The sequence below is a fragment of the Miniopterus natalensis genome, chromosome 8 (genome assembly GCF_054644295.1).
Source record: "Miniopterus natalensis isolate mMinNat1 chromosome 8, mMinNat1.hap1, whole genome shotgun sequence".
Classification (NCBI taxonomy): Eukaryota; Metazoa; Chordata; class Mammalia; order Chiroptera; family Miniopteridae; genus Miniopterus; species Miniopterus natalensis.
The window spans coordinates 64,663,530-64,685,323 of NC_142088.1; positions in this window are offsets into that span (position 1 = coordinate 64,663,530).

Sequence of the window (21,794 nt, forward strand, 5' to 3'; positions counted from 1 at the left end):
AACTTGTATGATATTTTCCAAATCCTCCTTCCCCCAGGTTAATAAATTCTTAGAAACTGAATCTTGTTTTTGTAGTCAATTCATTAAAAATGGGCATACCTGTTTCCCAGGGCACTATTATTCCTCAGACAGCCACAGTGGGGGAAGAGATTTCTTTTCTTTTCCTGTTTAATTAAAATAAAACAAATGAGCTATAATAGAAATCATAAAGTCACCATAGGATATTTCCTTGGGCTATCAGCTTTTCCAGATGCCCATTAATAACCAGATTATAACATGTAACTCTTCTTTACTCCTTGTTATGGACTGTACCTTAAAAACCGGCTTATTAAATATTTGGAGACTGGCTAATATCATTGGAAAAATAATCATATACAGTGTTGACTCTTAACTGGTTTAAAGATTGATTGACTAGAATTAAATAATCCTTCGGACCAAAATATATCTATATATCAGGCAAAGAAGAATCACCACATGAGGGAACAGGATAATTTTTTCATGTTCAGGTACAGTAAGCCAACTGAGTGTTAACAGACTACCTTAATTGTACCCTTTAGTTGCTTTGTGCTTATGGAAATTCAAGGAAAGTAGGGCCACATTCCTTGCCCTCAAAAAGCTGAAAAAAGGTTCAGGATTTGAACTTATGTACAATCAAAATGTAAGTGATGTGTTGAGACACAATTGTGTAGCTAGAATTGCCTACAGCCACTTTTATTCTTCAATACCACCTGAGAAGTAAAAAAACAACAACAAAATAACAACAACAACAAAAACCCACAAAAGTCAAAGAATAACAGCGTGTAAAACCTTTATGTTTAAAGGAAGTAAAAGCTATGCAAAATTATCTGTAGAGATAGTACAATCGATTGATCAGGGATAGGCTATTATGATGTTTAAAAACACAATTTTACTTAAAAGTTAATCAAAGATATACAAGGAGAGCTTTCTACAATAAAAATAGAAGAGGAAGGTAGCTTTAAACCTTTAATTATTAATTCACACTTGCTTAGAGGTATATATGTCTTTCTGAAGAATTTGGTAGCTTTCATTGTCTCTAAATTGTCCGACCAATACTTATTAGTACTTGGAAACCATTCTCCAATATTGTACTTCCTAAATGCCTTCAATATTTTACATATTATTATTGAAATCAGAAACGCGATTAACCAGCTAAATATCATATCAACATTTTATAATTGTACCTAAAATATATGGCATATTATGTATTTTTACACTGAAAATGCCATTTATTTATTTCCAGAAAATTTCCACTCTTTTTAGTATGTTTTATTTCCCTCAATGCAAAAGTGATAATGTTGAATGCAAATAAATCGATTCCTGGTCAAATCCCAAGTAGTCATGTTAAAGCAATCATTTCAGCACTTTGCATCTCTGCTATGAACATAGGGGTGCATAAGTTCTTTGTGACTGGTGTTTAGGGTTCCTTAGAATATATTCCTAGAAGTGGGATCACTGGGTCAAATGGCAGGTCAATTTTAAATCTTTTGAGGAAGCTCCATACTGCTTTCCCTAGTGGCTACCCCAGTCTGCATTCCCACCAGCAGTGCACTAGGGTCCCCTTTCTCCACACCCTGGCCAGCACTTGTAGTTCATTGACTTGTTGATGGAGCCATTCTGACAGGTGTGAAGTGATACCTCATTGTGGTTTTAATTTGCGTCTCTCTGATGCTTAGTGGCTGAGCATTTTTTCATATGTCTCTTGGCCATCTGTGTGTCCTCTTTGGAGAAGTGTCTATTTAGGTCCTTTGCCCATTTTTTAATTGAGTTGTCTTCCTTTTGTTAAGTTGTACAAGTTCTTTATATATTTTGGATATTAACCCTTTATCCCATATGCCGTTGGCAAATATGTTCTCCCATACAGTGGGCTCCCTTTTCATTTTGTTGATGGTTTCTTTTGCTGTGCAGAAGCTTTTCATTTTGATGCAGTCCCATTTATATATTTTCTCCTTAGTTTCTCTTGCCCTAGGAGATGTATCGGCAAACATATTGCTACGAGAGATGTCTGAGATTTTGCTGCCTATATTTTCCTCTAGAGTTTTTATGGTTTCATGTCTTACATTTAAGTCTTTTATCCATTTTGAATTTACTTTTGTGTATGGTGAAAGTTGGTGGTCTAGTTTAATTTTTTGCATGTACCTGTCCAATTTTCCCAACACCATTTATTGAAGAGACTGTCTTTGCTCCATTGTATATTCTTGCCTCCTTGGTCAAATATTAATTTACCATAATGGCATAGGTCAATTTCTGGGTTCTCTGTTCTGTTTCACTGATCTATATGTCTGTTCTTGTGCCAGTACCAGGCTGTTTCAATTACAGTGGCTTTGTAGTATAACTTGATATCTGGTATTGTGATCCCTCCAACTTCGTTCTTTCTCCAGATTGCCGTAGCTATTCAGGGTGGTTTTTTGATCCATATATATTTTCAAAGTGTTTGTTCTAGATCTGTGAAATATGCTGTTGGTATTTTAATAGTGATTGCATTGAATTTATAGATTGCTTTGGGTAGTATGGACATTTTAATGATGTTAATTCTTCCAATTCCTTGAACATGGTATATTTTTTCATTTGTTTATATCTTCCTCTATTTCTTTTATCACTATCTTGTAGTTTTCAGAGTAAAGGTCTTTTACATCTTTGGTTAAGTTTATTCCTAGGTATCTTATTTTTTTAGTTGCAATGGTAAATAAGATTTTTTTTTAGTTTCTGTTTCTGAAAGTTCATTATTGGTGTATAAAAATGCCATTGATTTGTGGGTGTTAATTTTGTATCCTGCTACCTTGCTGAATTCGTTTATTAAATCTAGTAGTTTTTTGGTAGAATCTTTAGGGTTTTCTATGTATAATATCATGTCATCTACAAATAACGACAATTTTGTTTCTTCCTTTTCAATTTGCATGCCTTTTATGTTTTCTTCTTGTCTGATCTCTGTAGCTAGGACTTCCAGTACTATGTTGAATAAGAGTGGTGAAAGTGGATGCCCTCTGTCTTGTTCCAGTTCTTAGGGGAAATGGTTTTAGTTTTTGCCCATTGAGTATGATGTTGGCTCTAAGTTTGTCATATATGGCCTTTATTATGCTGAGGTATGATCCCTCAATTCTTACTTTGCTGAGAGCTTTTATCAAAAATGGGTGTTGGATTTATCAAATGCATTTTCTGCATCTATTGATATAATCATGTGATTTTTGTCTTACAATTTATTTATGTGATGTATCACATTTATTGACTTGCAAATATTGTACCAGCCTTGCATCCCTGGAATCAACCTCACTTGGTCATTGCGTATGATCTTTTTAATATATTACTGGATCTGATTTGCTAATATTTTGTTGAGGATTTTAGCATCTATCTTCATCAGGGGTATTGGCCTGTAATTCTTTTTCTTTGTAGTGTCTTTATCTGTTTTGGAATCAGACAGCCTCATAAAAAGAGTTTGGAAGTATTCTTTTCTCTTGAATTTTTTGAAATAGTTTGAGGAGGATAGGTGTTAATTCTTCTTTGAATGTTTGGTAAAACTCCCCCGTGAAGCCATCAGGGCCAGGGCTTTTGTGTGCTGGGAGCCCTTTGATTACTGCTTCAACTTCCTCAGCAGTTATTGGCCTATTCAGGCTTTCTGACTCTTCCTGATTGAGTTATGAAAGGTTGTATTTTTCTAGGAATTTACCTATTTCATCCAGGTTGTCCAGCTTGGTGGCATATAGTTGTTCATAGTATTTTCTTACAATCCTTCATTTTTCTGTTGGGTCAGTTGTTGTATCTCCTCTTTCATTTTTTATTTTGTTTATTTGGGTCCTCTCTATTTCTTGATGACTCTGGCTAAAGGTTCATTAATCTTGTTTATCTTTTCAAAGAACCAGCTCTTGGTTTCATTGATTTTTTTTTGTATTTTTTTTTAGTCCCTATGCCATTTATTTCTGTTCTGATCTTTATTATTTCTTTCCTTCAACTTACTTTGGGCTTTTCTTGTTGTTCTCTTTCTAAGTCATTAAGTTGTAGGGTTAAAGAGTCTATTAGAAGTTTTTCTTGTTTTTTGAGATAGGCTTGTAGTGCTAGGAACTTGCCTCTCAGGACTGCTTTCATTTGTCCCATAGATTTGGAATTGTTGTGTGTTCATTTTCATTTGTTTCCAGGAAGTTTTTGAGTTCTTCCTTGATCTCTTTGGTAACCCATTCATTGTTTAAAAACATGCCTTTTAGCCTCCATGTGTTTGAATGTTTTTTAGTGATTTTATTGTAGTTTATTTTTAATTTCATGCTACTGTGGTCCAAGGTGCTTGATATCATTTCAATCTTCTTGAACTTGTAGAGACTTGTTTTATGTCCTAAGATGTGGTCTATCTTTGAGAATGTCTCATGTGCACTTGAGAAGAATGTATATTCTGCTGCTTTGGGGTGGAATGTTCTATAAATATCAATTTAATCCATCTGATCTAGTGTGTTATTTAGGGTCACTGTTTCCTTGTTGATTTTTTTGTCTGGAAGACCTATCCAGTGAAGTCAGTGGGTGTTAAAGTCCCTTAGTATGAATGTATTGCTGTTGATCTCTCCTTTAAAGCCCTCTAGAAGTTTTTTTATAGTTTAGGTGCTCCTATATTGGGTACATATGTTTATCAGGGTTATATCCTCTTGTTGGGTTGATCCCTTTAGTATTATGTAATTACCTTTCTTGTCTCTCATTATGGTCTTCATTTTGAAGTCTATTTTGTTCGATATGAGTATTACTACCTCAGCTTTTTTTTTCATTTCCATTTGCATGGAAAAATTTTTTCCATCCCTTCATTTTCATCCTGTGTGCGCCTTTTGTTCTGAGGTGGGACTCTTGTAGACAATATATAATTGGGTCATGTTTTCTTATCCATTCAGCCACCCTATATCTTTTCATTGGAGCATTTAATCCATTTACATTTAAGGTTATTATTAAAAGATACTTATCTAATGCTTTTTTATTTCTTTATGGCTATGTTTCTCATTCTCTCTATTTCTATTTCTAATTACAACAGTTTCTTTAACATTTCCTGCAATGCTGGTTTGGTGGTGATAGACTCTTTTAGTCTTTTTCTTGTCTGGGAAGCTCTTTATTTCACCATCTATGAATGATAATCTTGCTGGATAGAGTAGTCTTGGTTTCAGATCCTTGTTTTGCATTACCTTGAATACTTCATGCCATTCCCTTCTGGCCTGTAGAGTTTCTGATGAGAAGTCAGATGACAGCCTTATGGGAGCCCCTTTGTAGGTAATAGATTGCTTTTCTCTAGCTTCCTTTAAGATTCTCTCTTTGTCTTAAATTGTTGGCATTTTAATTATGATGTGTCTTTGTGTGGGCCTCTTTGGATTCTTCTTGCTTGGGACTCTCTGTGCCTCCTGAACTTGTGTGACTTTTTCCTGACCAAGTTAGGGAAGCTTTCTGCCATTATTTCATCAAACAGTTTCTCTAACACCTGCTTACTTCGACCTCTTCTGGCACTCCTATAATACAAATGTTGTTACATTTCATGTCATTCCACAGCTCCTTAGACTGTCCTCCTGTTTTTTAATTGTTTTTTGTTTTTGAGTCTTTAACTGAGTCATTTTTTCTACCCTATCTTCTAATTCACTGATCCAGTCCTCAGCTTCCTCTAATCTGCTGTTTATTCCCTCCAATGTATTTTTTATTTCTGGTATGTCATTCTTCATTTCTGACTGGTCATTTTTCATAGTTTTCATATCTTCTTTCATGCTGTTGAGCATCCTTACAACTAGTATTCTGAACTCTGTATCTGAGAGATTGCTTATCTCCATTTCATTTAGCTCTTTTTCTGGAGATTTCTCTTCTTCTTTCATTTGGAGCTTGTTTTTTGGTCTCCCTATTTTGGCCACTTTTGGGGGTTTGTTTCTAAGTATTCGGTAGATCTGCTGTGACTTTGTTTTTGGAAGGTCTCTGGTATAAGGGAATGTCAGATGCAGTTTGTGACTTTCCAGCAAGGTGGGGCAATTGTTTCCCTCCTCAGGCAAAAGCCAAAAAAATTGCCCCCCCCCCCCCCGAGAAAGATGTCCTCCACAGTCTGGGGGAATGACTTTGTACAAGAATCCAGATGAGTGTCCTCTGATCTCACTCTCCAAAGTCCACAACCACAGACTCGCTACACAGCTCCAGTCCACTCCATTACTCCTCCACTGGAACCCAAGGTGAGTGGCTACACACAAAACTTTGTGTGTTGGCTCTTTAAGAGGGTGCCTGCAGTTTTAGCTGCCTCTCTTTGGCAGACAGAAACCCAGCTGCTTTTCACAGCCAGATGTTATGTGGGCACCTTTCTCAGTTCTGGTGCTCTTGGCTGGGAAGTCCAGCCTGGGGTTTAGGCCCCAGAGTCCTCAGTGGGAACCCCTCATAGCTGAGATATTTCTCTGGACCTTCAGCTGCTGCTTGTGGGAGCCCGGCCAGCCCTCTGGCATCCACACTTCCTACCAGTCTCTATGTGGTCTCTACTTTTCCTCCTTGGTTATGAGGGTGCTCTCCAGCTAGTCTTCAGTTAGTTTTCAGGATGGTTTTTCTATGTTTTTGTTGTAAATCCAGAATGTTCCCTGGAAAGTTTCAGTGTAGCTTCCACTCAGTCCACTGCCATCTTGGATCTCCCTAGATACTTTCTTCAAAGCAGAGGGAACATAATAGATATCCAAGGATAGTGAGGCTCATAAGCCTCAGGAGACTTGGCCTTTATATCCAATTATCTCAGAGACTTAAAAATAAGATTTTTTATTGCTACCAGACAGATATTATTTAAAACTGTCATATTTCACAGTTTTTAAAGTTTCTGCTATTTCCATATCAGCACTGTAGAATACCTTCAGTTTTCAAACTTCATTCATCATTAATTCAATCAACAATTTGTTCTAAACATTCTTTACAGGCCAGGTACTAGATTAGGCATTGGAATACAGATCAGAGAATTTGGTTCTTGCTTTTAATAAGCTCATGGTATAGTGGGAGACAAAAATTAGTTAAACCAGCCATTGAAGCATGCAAAATCAGCTAGAGAGAGGAGGGAGAAAGATGGTAAAGAGCAAACTTGTCAGAAGAGATAATGTGGTGAATTGAATTTCAAATGATAAGAAGAAAGAAAACAGAGAAAGAACATTCTACCCAGGAGTCAGAGCATCTGGTACTAAGATCTGAGGTGTTATAAATTGTGAAGGTGTTTTCAACACAGCAAAATAATTGACAGCAGAGACTCCAGATTGAGTTTCTGGGTTAGATTTTGTCTCACACATCTGATGCAACCTTAAACAGCTTTCTTCATTTTTTGGTACTTTTGTTTCTTCATAGGTAAGATTAAAAAAAATAATAACTTTCCTCAAAATTTTGTAGTGAGAATGAAATTAAATAATAAAAGAAACTGCCAGTTATGATGCTTGGCAAAATAAAATAAATGCCATCTCCACTCCAGCCATCTAGGTGTCTATGGAAGTTTTTGGATTCCTATTAACTACAGAGGGAAGTTCATTGTAAGAATTATCAAATTGTAAGAATAAAATGAACAAAGACAAATTTATTATTTATAAATTCCAAAGTTATCACCCATCCAAGGATGAAATTTAGTACACAAATAGGAGGAGCAACTTCTTCTTTCACTCCTGATACTGAAAATCTGATGAGTTTAGAGAGAAAATACAATTAAATCATATTCTAGAAGGCATAGCAATTTCCTTAAGAATATGAGGCTCTTATAGAATAGAATCCCTGCTGGAGGTCTTGAAGTTTGGGGAATTTGAAGGAAGGGAAAAACAGTAGTCAAATTCCTAATGGAAGGTTTAAAGAGCAGAGTGAGAGCCCATTAGTATGTCCCAGTTTCTAAAAGACATGGTGGCTTGGCCAGCATGGCTCAGCAGTTGAACATCGACTTATGATCCAGGAGATCATGGTTCGATTCCTGGTCAGGGCACCTGCCCAAGTTGTGGGCTCGACCCCCAGTAGAGGATGTACAGGAGGCAGCCAATCAATGACTCTCTCATCATTGATGTTTCTCTCTCTCTCTCCCTCTCTGTTCCTCTCTCTAAATCAATAAAGATACATTTTTAAAAAAATAAATAAATAAAAAATAAAAGACATAGCATATGACCATTCCCATATGTTGTGGGTAAAGCATCATATTTAAGGGGGAAAGAGGAAAGGAGGGGAGAGAAAGAGAGAGAGCACGAGTGAGAAAAACACAAGTACCTGAGGGGTGTCTTGGGTATTAATGTGTTAACATGTGTGAAGGTTGTGGCAGAGACAATTGCCTCCAGAGACAGGGAGCTAATGATTGCTCTCTCCATGGACCACAATTACTGGAAAGCTAAGTGAGCAAAGTCAGACCTAGGCAACCCAAGTCACCTCTGATGGAGTTGCTCACAGACAACTGAGAACCAGAGAACACATCCAGAATTAGAAGGCAAATGTAGATATGAAGTGGGTTGACACCAAGAAGGAGAAGCCCCTCTCCTTAAAACATGGTAGTATGAATTGTGTGAGTCGCCCTCACTGTCTTCACTTAATCTCCCAAAGATTATACTCCAACTCTAGGAGAACTGCAAATAACAATGAGAGTGTTATAGTCCTGTATGTGACTGAAATATAAATCCTAATTAGACTGAGTTTTCATGAAAGTGACTAAATTGATTCTAAATCAGGCAGATATCATTTGGAATAAAAAATCAAACTGAGTTATAAACAAAGTTAAAATTTTACAAAATGGCATCTGTGATTGAAAAAGCACATAATGAGCTCAGCCAGTGTGGCTCAGCCATTGAGCATTGACCTATGAACCAGGAGTTCATGGTTCGATTCTCAGTCAGGGCACATGCCTGGGTTACAGGCTCGATCCCCAGCAGGGAGCATGCAGGAGGCAGCTGATCAAGGACTCTCTCATTGATGTTTCTGTCTCTATCCCCCTCTCCCTTCCTCTCTTTGAAATCAATAAAAACATATTTTGTTAAAACAAGAAAAGAAAAAGTACATAATGAGGGATTAAACTTCTTTCTGAGGGAAATTAGATACCATTGAAAAATACTAAGTTGAGAGATGACATGATCAGATTTTAATTTTAGTAAAAAAAACACACTCGGGGAAAAAATTAATTGGATTAGAGTTGGAGGAAAAGTAGCAGGAGACCAGTTAAAAGAACATTGTTGAAGTTCAAGCAAGAAAAATTCTGTTTCCTAAATAATTCAGTGAACTGGATGGACCTGAGATACATTAAATGAAAAAAATTCACAAAAAAGTAATGGCTAATTATATCTGGGGTGGTATAGGAGGAAAGGAAGGATACTTATTCCTTTATTTAATATTTGTTGAGCTTGTACTGTATGCCAGACACTGTGTTAGATGAAGGGAATATAGAAGAAGCCAAAAATAACCAGTCATGATTATCAGTGAAATTATAGTCTAAAAAGAGAGGTACAACAGTTAGCCAAACAATCACATAAGTAAATGTAAAATTATAGCTCTGACAAGTGGTAGAATTCAGGATTTCATGATATAATAAGAGATTGAAACCAGAGAGAGAGGTAGAGGAACGTTGTCTGAATGACTGACACCAGAGCCTAAAATTGAAGAATGGAGAAGGGTTTGAGAAGGGAAGATCTGTCTGACATTTCAAATATTCCTGATCATGACCATCAGTAAGAAATGCATTTTACCTAATGACCCAGTACACACACACACACACACACACACACACACACACACAACTGAAGCTTTGGGAATCAAATTTACTCTAAGTACTTGTATATATTCTCTCTTACTATGCTTTTTTATTTAATGTTGCAGGTATCCACTAATTGATTTCATGGTCCACTCAGGAGTTATGATCTACGGTTTACAAAATACTGACTTATTTAATGACAACATTTATTTAAGGTATACCATACTAATGTTCCTATCACAACAACCCAATGAGGTAAATATTATCATTAGTCCCATTTTACATATGAAGAAACTGAGGTTGCTGAACTAAAGCCACACAGTTAACAAATGGCAGAACTTGTGTTATGAGTAAGCAGACCCTGCAAGCTGAACCACTGCACCATGTCATCTTGTTGCTTACCTGGCCATCTGGATGGGGATACCTCTCAATAAAGAAAATAAATCAGAAAGGAAAAGAGCCCGGCCGGGCATGGCTCAGCGGTTGAGCGTCAACCTAGGATCCAGGCAATAGTGGTTCGATTCCTGGTCAGGGCACATGCCCAGGTTGCGGGCTCGATCAATGACTCTCTCATCATTGATGTTTCTGTCTCTCTCTCTCTCCCTCTCCCTTCCTCTCTCTGAAATCAATAAAGATATATTTAAAAAAAAAAAAAAAAAAAGAAAGGAAAAGAAAGGAATGTGACCTCCTATCACACATGGATCATATCTTTTCACATCCATAAAAATGGACCACAGCCTAGCGAAAGTCACCAATATGATGTGCCACTGACCATATTGATAATTGTGACATATTTCCAAAGGAGTTTAAGGAAAAAAGAGAACCAAAGTTGTTTGCTTTGCCCAATGAAGATTTAGAATAGAAATCCTTAAGATTTATATCCTTTATATCTGTATATAAAATAGTGGAAAAAATAGCCACTTAGGCATTGTGAATTGTGATCTGAAGTACATCATGACTCAGTACACACAAACACACACACGCACACACACACGCCTCCTAAAAACTTCACAAAGCAATGTTAATCATAATTATATGTAATGACATATTTTCTATTCACTTTTAAATTTTAAAAATGCTGGCTAGGACCCACTACATTGAGGTTTACTTGCTTGCATACATCTTTCCAAGTATTTGCCGCCTTTTGGTGTCATTTCTTGGGGAATAACTCTATCTTTAGAAATTCTCTATTAAAAATTCAGTTATCTTATGTGAGTAATGACAATTTAATCTATTATCAGTTTTTGACAACTTAATGGGAATTAGACTATCAGATTCAATTCAATGTAAAAAATATTTATTAAAAATCACCTGAAAGATTCAGTGCAAGGTTCAAGTAACTCATTGTATTAGGAAGCTGATCAGTGAAGGAACAGGACACAGGTGGATAACTTTTGATGGGAGGAAGGGAATGAAACTGAGTGAGTCTAGCTTTCCTATGGCAAGGTGCTGAGGAGCTGTGCTAGATGAGCCACTACAGGGCAAGGTCCTGGGCAGTCTGAGTCCCCAGGAATCCTAGGAGAATTATGAAGAAGAGCAAGTGGTAAAAAAAAAAACAAAAAAAACCTGATGTCAGAAACAATGACATTTCAGGAGCAATAGCACACCCAATACCCAGGTTTCAGTTTTGACTACCATCTTCTAATAAAATCATCTAGTGCTTCTCAGAGAAATGGCTGATTCTAGGGCTAGATGAGCCTGGTGTATCTTGTGTTTCCAGAATGTAAGAAAGTATTTAAAACAAAACAAAACAACCCACCATGATGAGAGGATAGAAAAGGGACCCAAGAGCCAACTGAAAGAGCTCCACGGCCCCACTGGCCTAAGCTGACGTCACTTTAGCAACAAGCTACACAACATAGCATTGAGTTACAACTCAAAGTATAAAGTAAATATCTGTGAGTCCATACTGATATAAATGATTGAATAAATAAATGAGAAGAAACAAATCTCAAGTGCAAATGAACTCTGAATAACTTTAGTGATAATCTACCCTCAAGGAGGTGGAGCATGTATTCTACCTATTAAGTGGCTTTTTTTCCAAAAAGCACAGTATGAGAAGGGGGAAGAAAAGAATACCTTTCCAGTAGAGACAGCTGACCAAGGCAACCAAGGTTGACATCACCAATGCTAAGTCCTGTTGATAGATCGAGCCTTGACGTGCTGTGATGACAAAAATAGGACATTACCTCTGTGGTCTTCCTCACAAAAACCCCAAAATCTCAGTGTAATAATAAAGTTATTTTTTAAAATATTATAAAATATTATTTAAAAAATTAGGGACACTCTGCAAAGTGTCTGATCAGTATTCCCCAAAACTAAGTCATTAAAAACAAGGAAAATCTGGGGAACTGTCAGAGCCACCAGCAGCCTAAGGAAACATGATGACTGGAACATAAAATGAACGTTAGGTAAAAACTAAGTAAATTCGAATCAAGTATGAAATATAGTTAATAGTAAAGCATCAAATCTGATTTATTGGTGGCCAAATATATACCATACATAGCATAAGATGTTAACAACAGGGGAAACTGAGTGTTAGATATATGGGAATGCTCAGAATGAGTTTCACTACTCTGTAAATTTAAAACTATTCTAAAATGAAAAGTTTACTTAAAAAAATTTTAAAAGCTGATCTCACAAATGGTAAAAATCTGGCATCACAACTTCCAACAAAACAAATTCTCTTCCTTACACCTCAGCCTCCAGCTGGCTCACCTATGTTCAAAAGTAGATTTTCTATTTGAGCACTAAATTGCCAAATTAATTCAAGTTTAAATAGCTGGCAGCAAAACCATTAGCGGTGGAGGTAAGTGACTGAGATGATGCATTCTCAACATCACCAGAGCCCTCTGGCACACAGCTCCTTATATAAAACAAATAAAGTGTTATGAGACAGTAAAAGGAATGTGATGTAATGCCAAATGATCAATTCAGTGTGCCTTGTCAACAGAAAAACAGCAACTCCCTGCAGAAAATCAACCAAGTAACTGCTTATGACACAAATAGTGTTCTCCTTGGAGCAGATGCTGATACCCCAGGAGGAGAGGAATGGCCAGGTGGTGATAAAGTCAGTGCCACTTTTTAAGCCATTGTTTCATTTTCCCTGCAGGTTTTTTTTTTGCTTCCTCTTTTGGTTGTTGTCACTAGTTGGTCTCTATGGAGAGAGTTCAACGTATTTGTAAGCTACTCAGCACAGCTAAAGTTGAATAGCTTTCAAATTAATGCTCTGCACCAGTGTTCCTATTGTGATGGGCTACTTTTATTCAGTCCCTTTGCCCAACTGCTTTTCCCTGTGTAAAATAAAAGCATATTGTTCCCCAGAGTTTCCTGTGTGTCCAGAATTATGCTAAGGCGTTATGTGAATTCACTTGTAAAGCCCTCAAAATAGCCCTATGACTGGAAGCTTTCATTACAAATGAGAAAACTGAGGTTCAGAAAGCTTAAGTAATGTGCTTACTTTGCTTAAGATCAGAGACTAGCAAGTGACTGAGCCAGGATCATGAATCCAGATAATCTGAGCTCAGATCTGACCTGCACTTTTTTCCAGGGTACCACTCAGCCTGTACCCCGTAGCCTTCATGGAAGGTAATCATCTGTAGTCTGCTTCCCCCACTAGGCTAAAATCTCCTTAAGAAAATGGACTATATTGTTTTTAGCTGTCTTTCTTTCAGTGAGTGCCCAGGAACAGTAAAGACACTTCATAATTATTACTTAGATAAAATGTATACATTTTATTTTATTTTTTTAAATATGTTTTTATTGATTTCAGAGAGAGGAAGAGAGAGGGAGAGAGAGATAGAAACATCAACGATGAGAGAGAATCGTCGGTCAGCTGCCTCCTGCACCGCTCCCTACTGGCGGTTGAGCCCGAAACGCAGGCATGTGCCCTGACCGGGAATCGAACCATGACCGCCTGAGCCAACATGGGCTGGGCAAAAATGCACACATTTTAAATAATATTGTTTATCTCTGTTTTAAAATGTGTATTATACATATAAAACTACATTGACCTAAAAAAGGTAATGAGGTCTCTCTAACGTTTTTGTGCCTCTATTTTTTTATTGTTGATAGTATTACAGATGTCCCCCACCTCTCTTTGCCCCCCTCCACTCAGCCCCTGCCCCACCCCATGCCTTTTTCTTGTCTTTATTTTTTCTGACATTAAAGATCAAAGTAATCAAGAAAACTTTACATGCTGAGATATTTAGAGAAGGAAATAGCCAGTGACAAGTGTTCTCTTTGAGTTCCACAAAATCAGATTTTGAAATAGCATGTCCTTGAGAAATGGTTTTCAGGAAGGATGCTCTATGCTGGATATTTGCACAGCCAGCAGGGTGGTGTGATTATCTAGAGTAGAAAATCACTTTGTGCAGTGGCCCAGTGCTTCCAGGAGAGGCAAAACATGATTAGTTGTGACAGGGAGGACTGAGGAAAAATGCCCTGTCTACCTGGGACTGGTAAGCATCCACATGTTCACATGTTTCAGGACTTGCTAAAGCACACTGAAAAACTCTCTGATGGAGGGAAATTGCATGTCTCTGAAGGCGTAAAGATGCCAGAGGACCAGAGAAACATATGCTTCCACATATTTAAGCGGGAGCAGCAACATAGCTCAGAGACATTTTCATCAGCTCGTGCATTTTGTAATATGGACTGAGAGGAGAGTTGCGGAACCTTCTAGGCATCCCTTAGCATTCATAAATAAAGGGGCACCTTTATTAAATAGCTCTGCCTGTGGTACCTGCAAGGGGACTGCCAAGATGTCAGACCTGGGAAATGAGCCTAGTGGGAAGAAATGGTGGCAGAGGAAGGAGAAGGAGAGGGAGGAGAGAAGAAAGGCTGAGAGAGAAGAGGGTGCATGAGGAACAGAGAGGGGTAGAGAGGTGTATTTGCTTCTTGGGGCTGTCTTAACAAATTACCAACACTGATGTCTCAAAACATCAGAATTTCATGATCTCAGAGTTTGTAAAATAAGATGTCAGTAAGGTCATATTCTTTCTGAAATCCGTAGAGGAAAATTCTTCCTTGCTTCCTCCAGTTTCTAGTGCTTTCTGGCAATCCTTGGCATTCCTTGGCTTGTAGATACCTCGCTTCAACCTCCGCCTCCCTTGTCACACGGCTGTCTTCAACTCGTGTCTCTTTCGACTGTCTTCTGCATGTGCATCTGTGTCCCAATTTTCTTTCTCTTGTAAAGACACCAGTCATATTGAACTAGAGGCTTACCTTGCTATAGTATGACCTCATTTTAACTAAATACACCTGCAACAATACTATTTCCAAATAAGATCACATTCTGAGCTACTGGGAGTTAGGACTTCAACTTATCTTTCCAGAGGACTTCTTAGTTAAATATAATAAAAGAAGATTTTGTCAATTAAAACTAATTTACTAATTTTAAAATGTGGACTGGAAAAAATGCAATTTGTTATTAAAAGTCATAGAATCTTCTAAGAAAAATTACCTACTGTATTTGGCCCTGTAGACATATGTGTGCTTCCACTCCCTTCATAGAGAAGCCCTGGGGAGCTCTGTGCAGGGAGGTGGCACATGGCTTTCTGGAGAAAGCTGAGGGACCTAATACTTAATTTTGCACATGCAAAATGATAGCCTTGCACACTGGACTTCATAGATGGAAGATGAGGGTGAAGAAAAGATCACTCATTTGGGGACAATTTGTGAATCATAAAATTCAAGGAACTCATTGGAGTAGAAAGAAGCTCCATAATGCAGGGAGTCTTGTTTTAGTTATTGTTACTCAACACTGTATCCCAGTTCCTAGACCACTGTCTGGCACAGAATCATCTCTTAATAAATTTCTGTTGTATGAATGAATGGAGGAATTGATGGAAGCTAGTGTTGGGTGGTAGAAATTTCAGAGGTTAGTAAATCAGAGATGCTAGTTCAACTTCTAGCTCCATCTCATGCAATTTAGGACAACAGCTCTTTCTCTTGTCATACTGAGACATATTCCCATGTGTAAGGATAAATAATTATTAAGGCTTTTATGAATATTAAACCAAATGCCAAAGAATGCGGAGAACCCCGTACTGTGCTTGAAACATGGTGGTACACAGTCAAAAGTAACCTTCTTTTCTTTGGTCAGTGACTTCTTCAAAAATACTGCTAAGAATTCAGTAGATCACACAGTTACCCACTGTGTAGGACTAAATTTTATTAAATATACAGAATTCTTTACTTCAAAGGCCCTTCACTACAACTAACTAAACATACAAAAGATCAGTACCTTAAATGATTAGAATAAAAATTGCATCGTGCAGTAAATAACTGCTCTAGGATTACAAAGACATAAGGCACATATAGGAGAAACAATTTCCCAATAACACACACTTTTTTTCACAAGAACACACACTTCTAAATACCCTGTTAACGAAATGGCTTCATGCCATTTAGAGTCATTATTATTTTAAATTATTTTCCCCAAACGTTTCTGTTCTGGTCTGTCAGTATTAACTCTTCATCAGCTGTCGGTCTCGGTGCTATATGATATGGTTTTATTTGAGGTCTTTTGGTGGCAAAGAATGAGTAATCATTCAAGAAACCTCAAATATTGAAAGTTGGTAGCAACACTGGAAAAATACACACACCCAAGCACCCAGGAAGGTTTCATGGTGCAGCTTCAGAAAGAGCACATGGCGAGGGAGTCCAGTGGTGCCTGCCTTCAGGAAGGAGAAGATCATAAAACACCTTCCCCATATCCAGTCTCCCTGGGAGGACATTGAGAACAGAGACTTCGAGGGGGACCAGAGGAGCAAATGGGACCAGAGGGGGACCAGATCCACTTAGCGTTGAACCTGCACTGCTACATGGGCATCTACTGGCTTTTTCTCCTCTTAAATTCAACTTCCATCTGCCTTTTTCACCCTCTAATCAGTGAGTCTCTATTGCATAATTTATGCTAAGTAGTTATCATTTCTGCTTTCTTTTGACTGCAGGTTTTTGTGAAAGCTCTTAGGCTTTCCAGCAGAGCCTGCTGCTGTCTTATTTTCTTAGTTTATTTTCAATCTCAAGTTCTTGACAAGGGTTTCGAAAAGGTCTAAGGGTATGACAAGCACTATGATTGGCTTTTCTGGTCAAGCCCCTTGACATTATTCAGAATATCTTTAGAGCTGTACATTCTCACATTATAAAGAGACCACTGGCAGCTTCAGTGGAAAGATCATTAGACTGAGCAAGAGAGGCTGGCATTCCAAGTATAATATTCCAAGGGTTACACTGCTTGCATAGCCAAGTTGCTTATCTTTCATGAACCCCAGTTCCTTGTTCTATAAAATGGAAATAAAAATATCTAAAGAACAAATGAGATAATGCAGGTGTAAAGGTTATAGAAAAGTCAAAATTTCTGTGTACATATAGCTATTTCTACTATTATGGTTGCATTATACAAGAGTCAAAAACCATTGAACTAAAGCACTTTCAGAAAATCAAATCAGGGAGGTAGGAAAGATTTTCTCTTTCTTAGAAGAATGTGATCTTTTAAAATCTATAAAATGCTCTCTGTACTCTTTATTGTGTATAAAAATTTTATATTGCATATAAGGTAAACATAGTATGATACAGTTTAGTTTTCACTGGCCTGCATTCTGATTGGGGGTGGAGATACCATAAATCAATAGTGAAATCAGTATTCATTAATACCCTCCTGCAATCAGCTGTCACTTTCCTTAGGCTGGTAAGCAAAGGGCCATTTGCAAAGCTGCCAAACCTCAGTCCCTCGTGCTGCATTTTGAGACTATTTTCTTTTCTTTTATTCATCACAGGAAGAAACAACAGCTGGACACAACAATTTGCATAATAACCTCTCTTGCTTGGAGATTGTTAGAAGGTCAGGTCTCCACTCTTGCTAACAAATCTCAAAAAGAATCTGCCCCTTTTTCTTTTATTCTTCTTATATCATTAACTAAAGCTGTATTTCCTTAAACATTTGGGTGCCTGACTGTGTACAACCCCTCTTCCAATTCTCTTACATTTTCTTATGGAACATGTTTTTAAAAACCCAATCAATCAAACAAAAAACTCCCACTCCTTCTTTTATGAATAAATTTCCCGGTTAGTATTCTAGAGTGCTTTGAGTACATTTTTGCTCAGTCACTGCTGGGATGCAACATATCAAATTCAACTGATATTAAACCCTTTGATAGAATTAAAATTTGGGAATAAATTTTACCCTAGTCATACTGTGAGAAATTTTGGAATCTCAGTGACAAGTGATGTCCACAGACTTCCAACTTTGTACACTAATTTTTTAATTTGGATAAGCCCAAAAGAATCAGGGAAAGGATTTTATTTTCAAGTAATAAAAACAAGATACAACATAAGATAGAAACTTTTCTCATTTCTCCCGTAAGATAGCTCAAGGTCCTTAGTTTGTAGTTGACTTATGGAGAGCTAAGCCAGACAAAATGCACAGGTATTACTTTAAAGGATTTATCATATAGAATGCTAAACTTTAGAATTGCTGAAAAAAGATTGTGGTTCATTTCAAATTAGAAAAATACGTACATTTTCAACTTCAAATAATTTTTATTAAGAAGTGAATTAAGGAGATACAAATACAGATAAAATGAATTTTTAAAGATTTTAAAGAAAATTGGAACTGATAGGAGACATTAATCCAAAAAACTAAATTAAACAGGCTTTTACTTTTGGCCTTGATGAAGTAAATGGCACTGGACTAAACTTTTTATTTAAATGAACAAAAAAATCTAGAGAATGGAGAAATATATGAAGTAAAAGGTTTCAAGCCTTAGGGAACAGGCAGAGCAAGACTGTGATCTATTAAAAAAGTGAAACTCATGAGATGAAACTCACTTTGTCCCTGCCTCTCTGTATAAGGACAATTTCTTGAATGTAGTATTGATAGCTAGAGTACAAGAAGACACGGTGGGTCCACTGAGTTTAGGACAGTAGAGTTCAAGGCCAGTGAAGTGGCTGGAATCTGATGAGCAGGGCATTGGAGGGCAATAGACTGCATGGGGAAGTGTGTAGAACCATGTGAGAAAGATCCAGATGAATTATTTACTAAAGGTAGAGCCACACATGCAGAGAGTGAGATTATACTAGGCTGCTATGGAGCCAAAAACAGAACAAAGATTGAGCAGTGCTGGGAGATGGTAGAATTCTGATTTAGCCAGAATAAAGAAATCATTTTAACAGCAAGATTGTGCATCTAAGACAACGGAAAAAAAACACAAAAACAAAAACCCATGCTTTAGGAGTAACACCCATGTCATAGAAGAAAGTTTACTTTAGGCTTGTCTTAAGAAAAACTTCAACAAAATCCATAGGGGAGACTGAGTTGGAGCTGGAGTCTTGCAAGGTAGAGACATTAAGAAACACCTTGGGATTTCCATGGTTTCTGAAACCAGACACGAGGGGTCCAAGGCTGCTTGTCACTTCTTGAGCCAAATTAAGCAAAGACAGGGTTGAATCATATGTGAGCGTTTATTCCATTACTGCCAGAAAAATGGGAGAGCAGTTGGTCACCCTGGATATTCTGCTCTGACGCCCCGGCCAGTTGGCTGATTATACAGTGAGGGAGAAAATAACTACAAGCAGCTGCAGCTACCAGGGTAACAGCGAAAGGGGAGGGGAGGGTCTGCAGTCCTGCCTTCAGGAGTTCAAAGCCCGACAACCAGGTAACTAATTTTCTATGATGCTACAAACAGCTCAGCCCTTTCCTGGGACCAAAGAATGGTCAGAGTTCTTGGGGCAAACTCCCGGAGGGGGTCAGGGTCCCGGCACAGCAACCAAATCAAAGCGTATCCTGTCCTTGGTCTGTTCTCAAAATTTATTTCTTTTCTGAGTAATGGACCCACTGAGGCATCTTATGTCTCATCCCCCAGTTTCCCAGGGTCTGTAAAAAACCTCTCATCTATAGTTAGTAAGATGAGTAATTGTTAAACAGCTGCGGCTCTGTTCTTGTTACATGCCTTTCCCCACTATCAGTTCCACTGATCTTGAAAAAGAAATAAATGCTAGAAATCATGCATTTTGTATTCTCTGGCCACAATGGGTAAAATTATAAATAAATAACAAAATACTAAGTGTAAAATCCCCTAGTATTGGGGATTCAGTTAAATTCTATTAAATAGCCCATGTATCAAAGAAGAAATTACAACAGAAATAATATTTTGACATATAGGATATTAAAAATATAACCTATAAAACTTTTTTCTGGTGTACATCTGGAGAAGTCATTGGACAAGAGAAATCGATGATGTAAATTTCCACTTTAACAAACTAAAAGTATAAGATCCAATTATGAACTAAACAACAGAGAAATTTATCCATGCCATCAATTCACTTCTTGAAATCTTGATAAAACTAATATCTTTCATCAACATAGGTGCAAAAATCCTTAATAAAATTTTAGCACAGCAATATAGAAAAAGCTAATGTGTCATTACTAAGAGGAGAAGGAAATCCAAAGAAGGCAAAAGGAATTTCAATATTCAAAAAACAATCAATGCAATTCCCCATATTTAGAGAATAAAGGAGACAAATCATAGGATCAGCTCAATGAATGCAAAGAAAGCATTTGACAAAGCACAATTTCATTTTTCACAAATACAGTAGACAAGGAATAGTTTGAAATTTTCTTAGTTTGGTAAAGGACATATATAAAAAGCCTGCCAATGATATTATACTTAATCGTTAAAGGTGAAAGCTTTCTCCCTAAAATTTGGAAAAAGTAGGGAATGTCTATTCTCTACCTCTTCTATTCAAATCTGTGCTGTTGGTTATAGGTAACAGAATAATATGACAATAAGTGACCCTGCAGGGTGTGGCTCAGCAGTTGAGCATTGACCTAGGATCCAGGAGATCGCTGTTCGATTCCCAGTAGGGGGCATGCAGGAGGCAGCCGATCAATGACTCTCTCATCATTGATATTTCTTTCTCTCTCTCTCTCTCTCTCTCTCTCTCTCTCTCTCTCTCTCTCTCTCTCTCTCCTTTCCTGTCTCTGAAATCAATAAAGATGTATTTAAAAATATATATGTCAATAAGTGAATTAAAGATAAAATGAAAAGAGAAAAAAAATAACTGTTTCTACTTATACATGGCATGATTGTTTATGTAGAAAATTCTAAGTGATCTATAAAAAAGTTTCAATAATTATTAGGTAAATGTAACATTTTTCATTTATAAGAGCATATACAATAAATATTTAAGAAAGAATTTAAAGAAAATTGACCAATATATTCTCACTGAAAACTACAGAAAGTTGCTAAGAAAAATTACTGAGGTGCTAACTAAATGGTAATTTATATACCATGTTGGTGAATTGAAAAATTTAGTATTTTTAAAATATTCATTCTCTTCACATTGATCTATAGATTGAATACACTGTCAGTTAAAATCTTAGAAAGTTTTTTGTAGAAATCGGAATCACTTTTAAAATGTATCTGGAAATGCAAGCAACTAAAATAGCTAAATCAATTTTGAGGAAAAAAACATATTTCAAAAATTTTTTAAAAGCTTCACTGATTAAAACTGTATTATATTTAGGTAAGTATAAGCACAAAAATCAATAAAACAAAATAAAGTCCATAAATAGACACACACATATATATATACTCATTTTGTTTTCTAAAAAGGCAACAAGATAATTCAATGGCTAATGCTTATGTTTTTCTACAAATGATGTTGAAAACCGGATTTCTGAAAGAAAAAATAATGAATATTTACTGCTACATTTTACTATATAGAAAATTAATTTATAATTGATAAAACTTTTAGAAGAAAAGTTAAGAAAAAAATTATGACTTTGCAATTAAACTTGCAGATAAATATTCATAGCATTTTTAATCATTAAAGCAAAAATACTTGTTACATCTCATATGTCCAGATCTGTGATTTTCTAGGAGGAAGTTAGGAGATAGATTGACTGCAAAGGGACATACATACTTTCTGGATGATGTAAATGAATGTTAAAACTCATCACACTGTTCATTTAGTGTGTGCATTTTATTACACCTTACTATAGTTAACTTTTAAAAGTATTATTCAACTTGAGAAGGTTATTAACTTTTTTATCTTGAATTCGTTCTTTTAAAATAATTTTTAAATAACTATGTTGGTGACTTCATTTCCTTCTGTA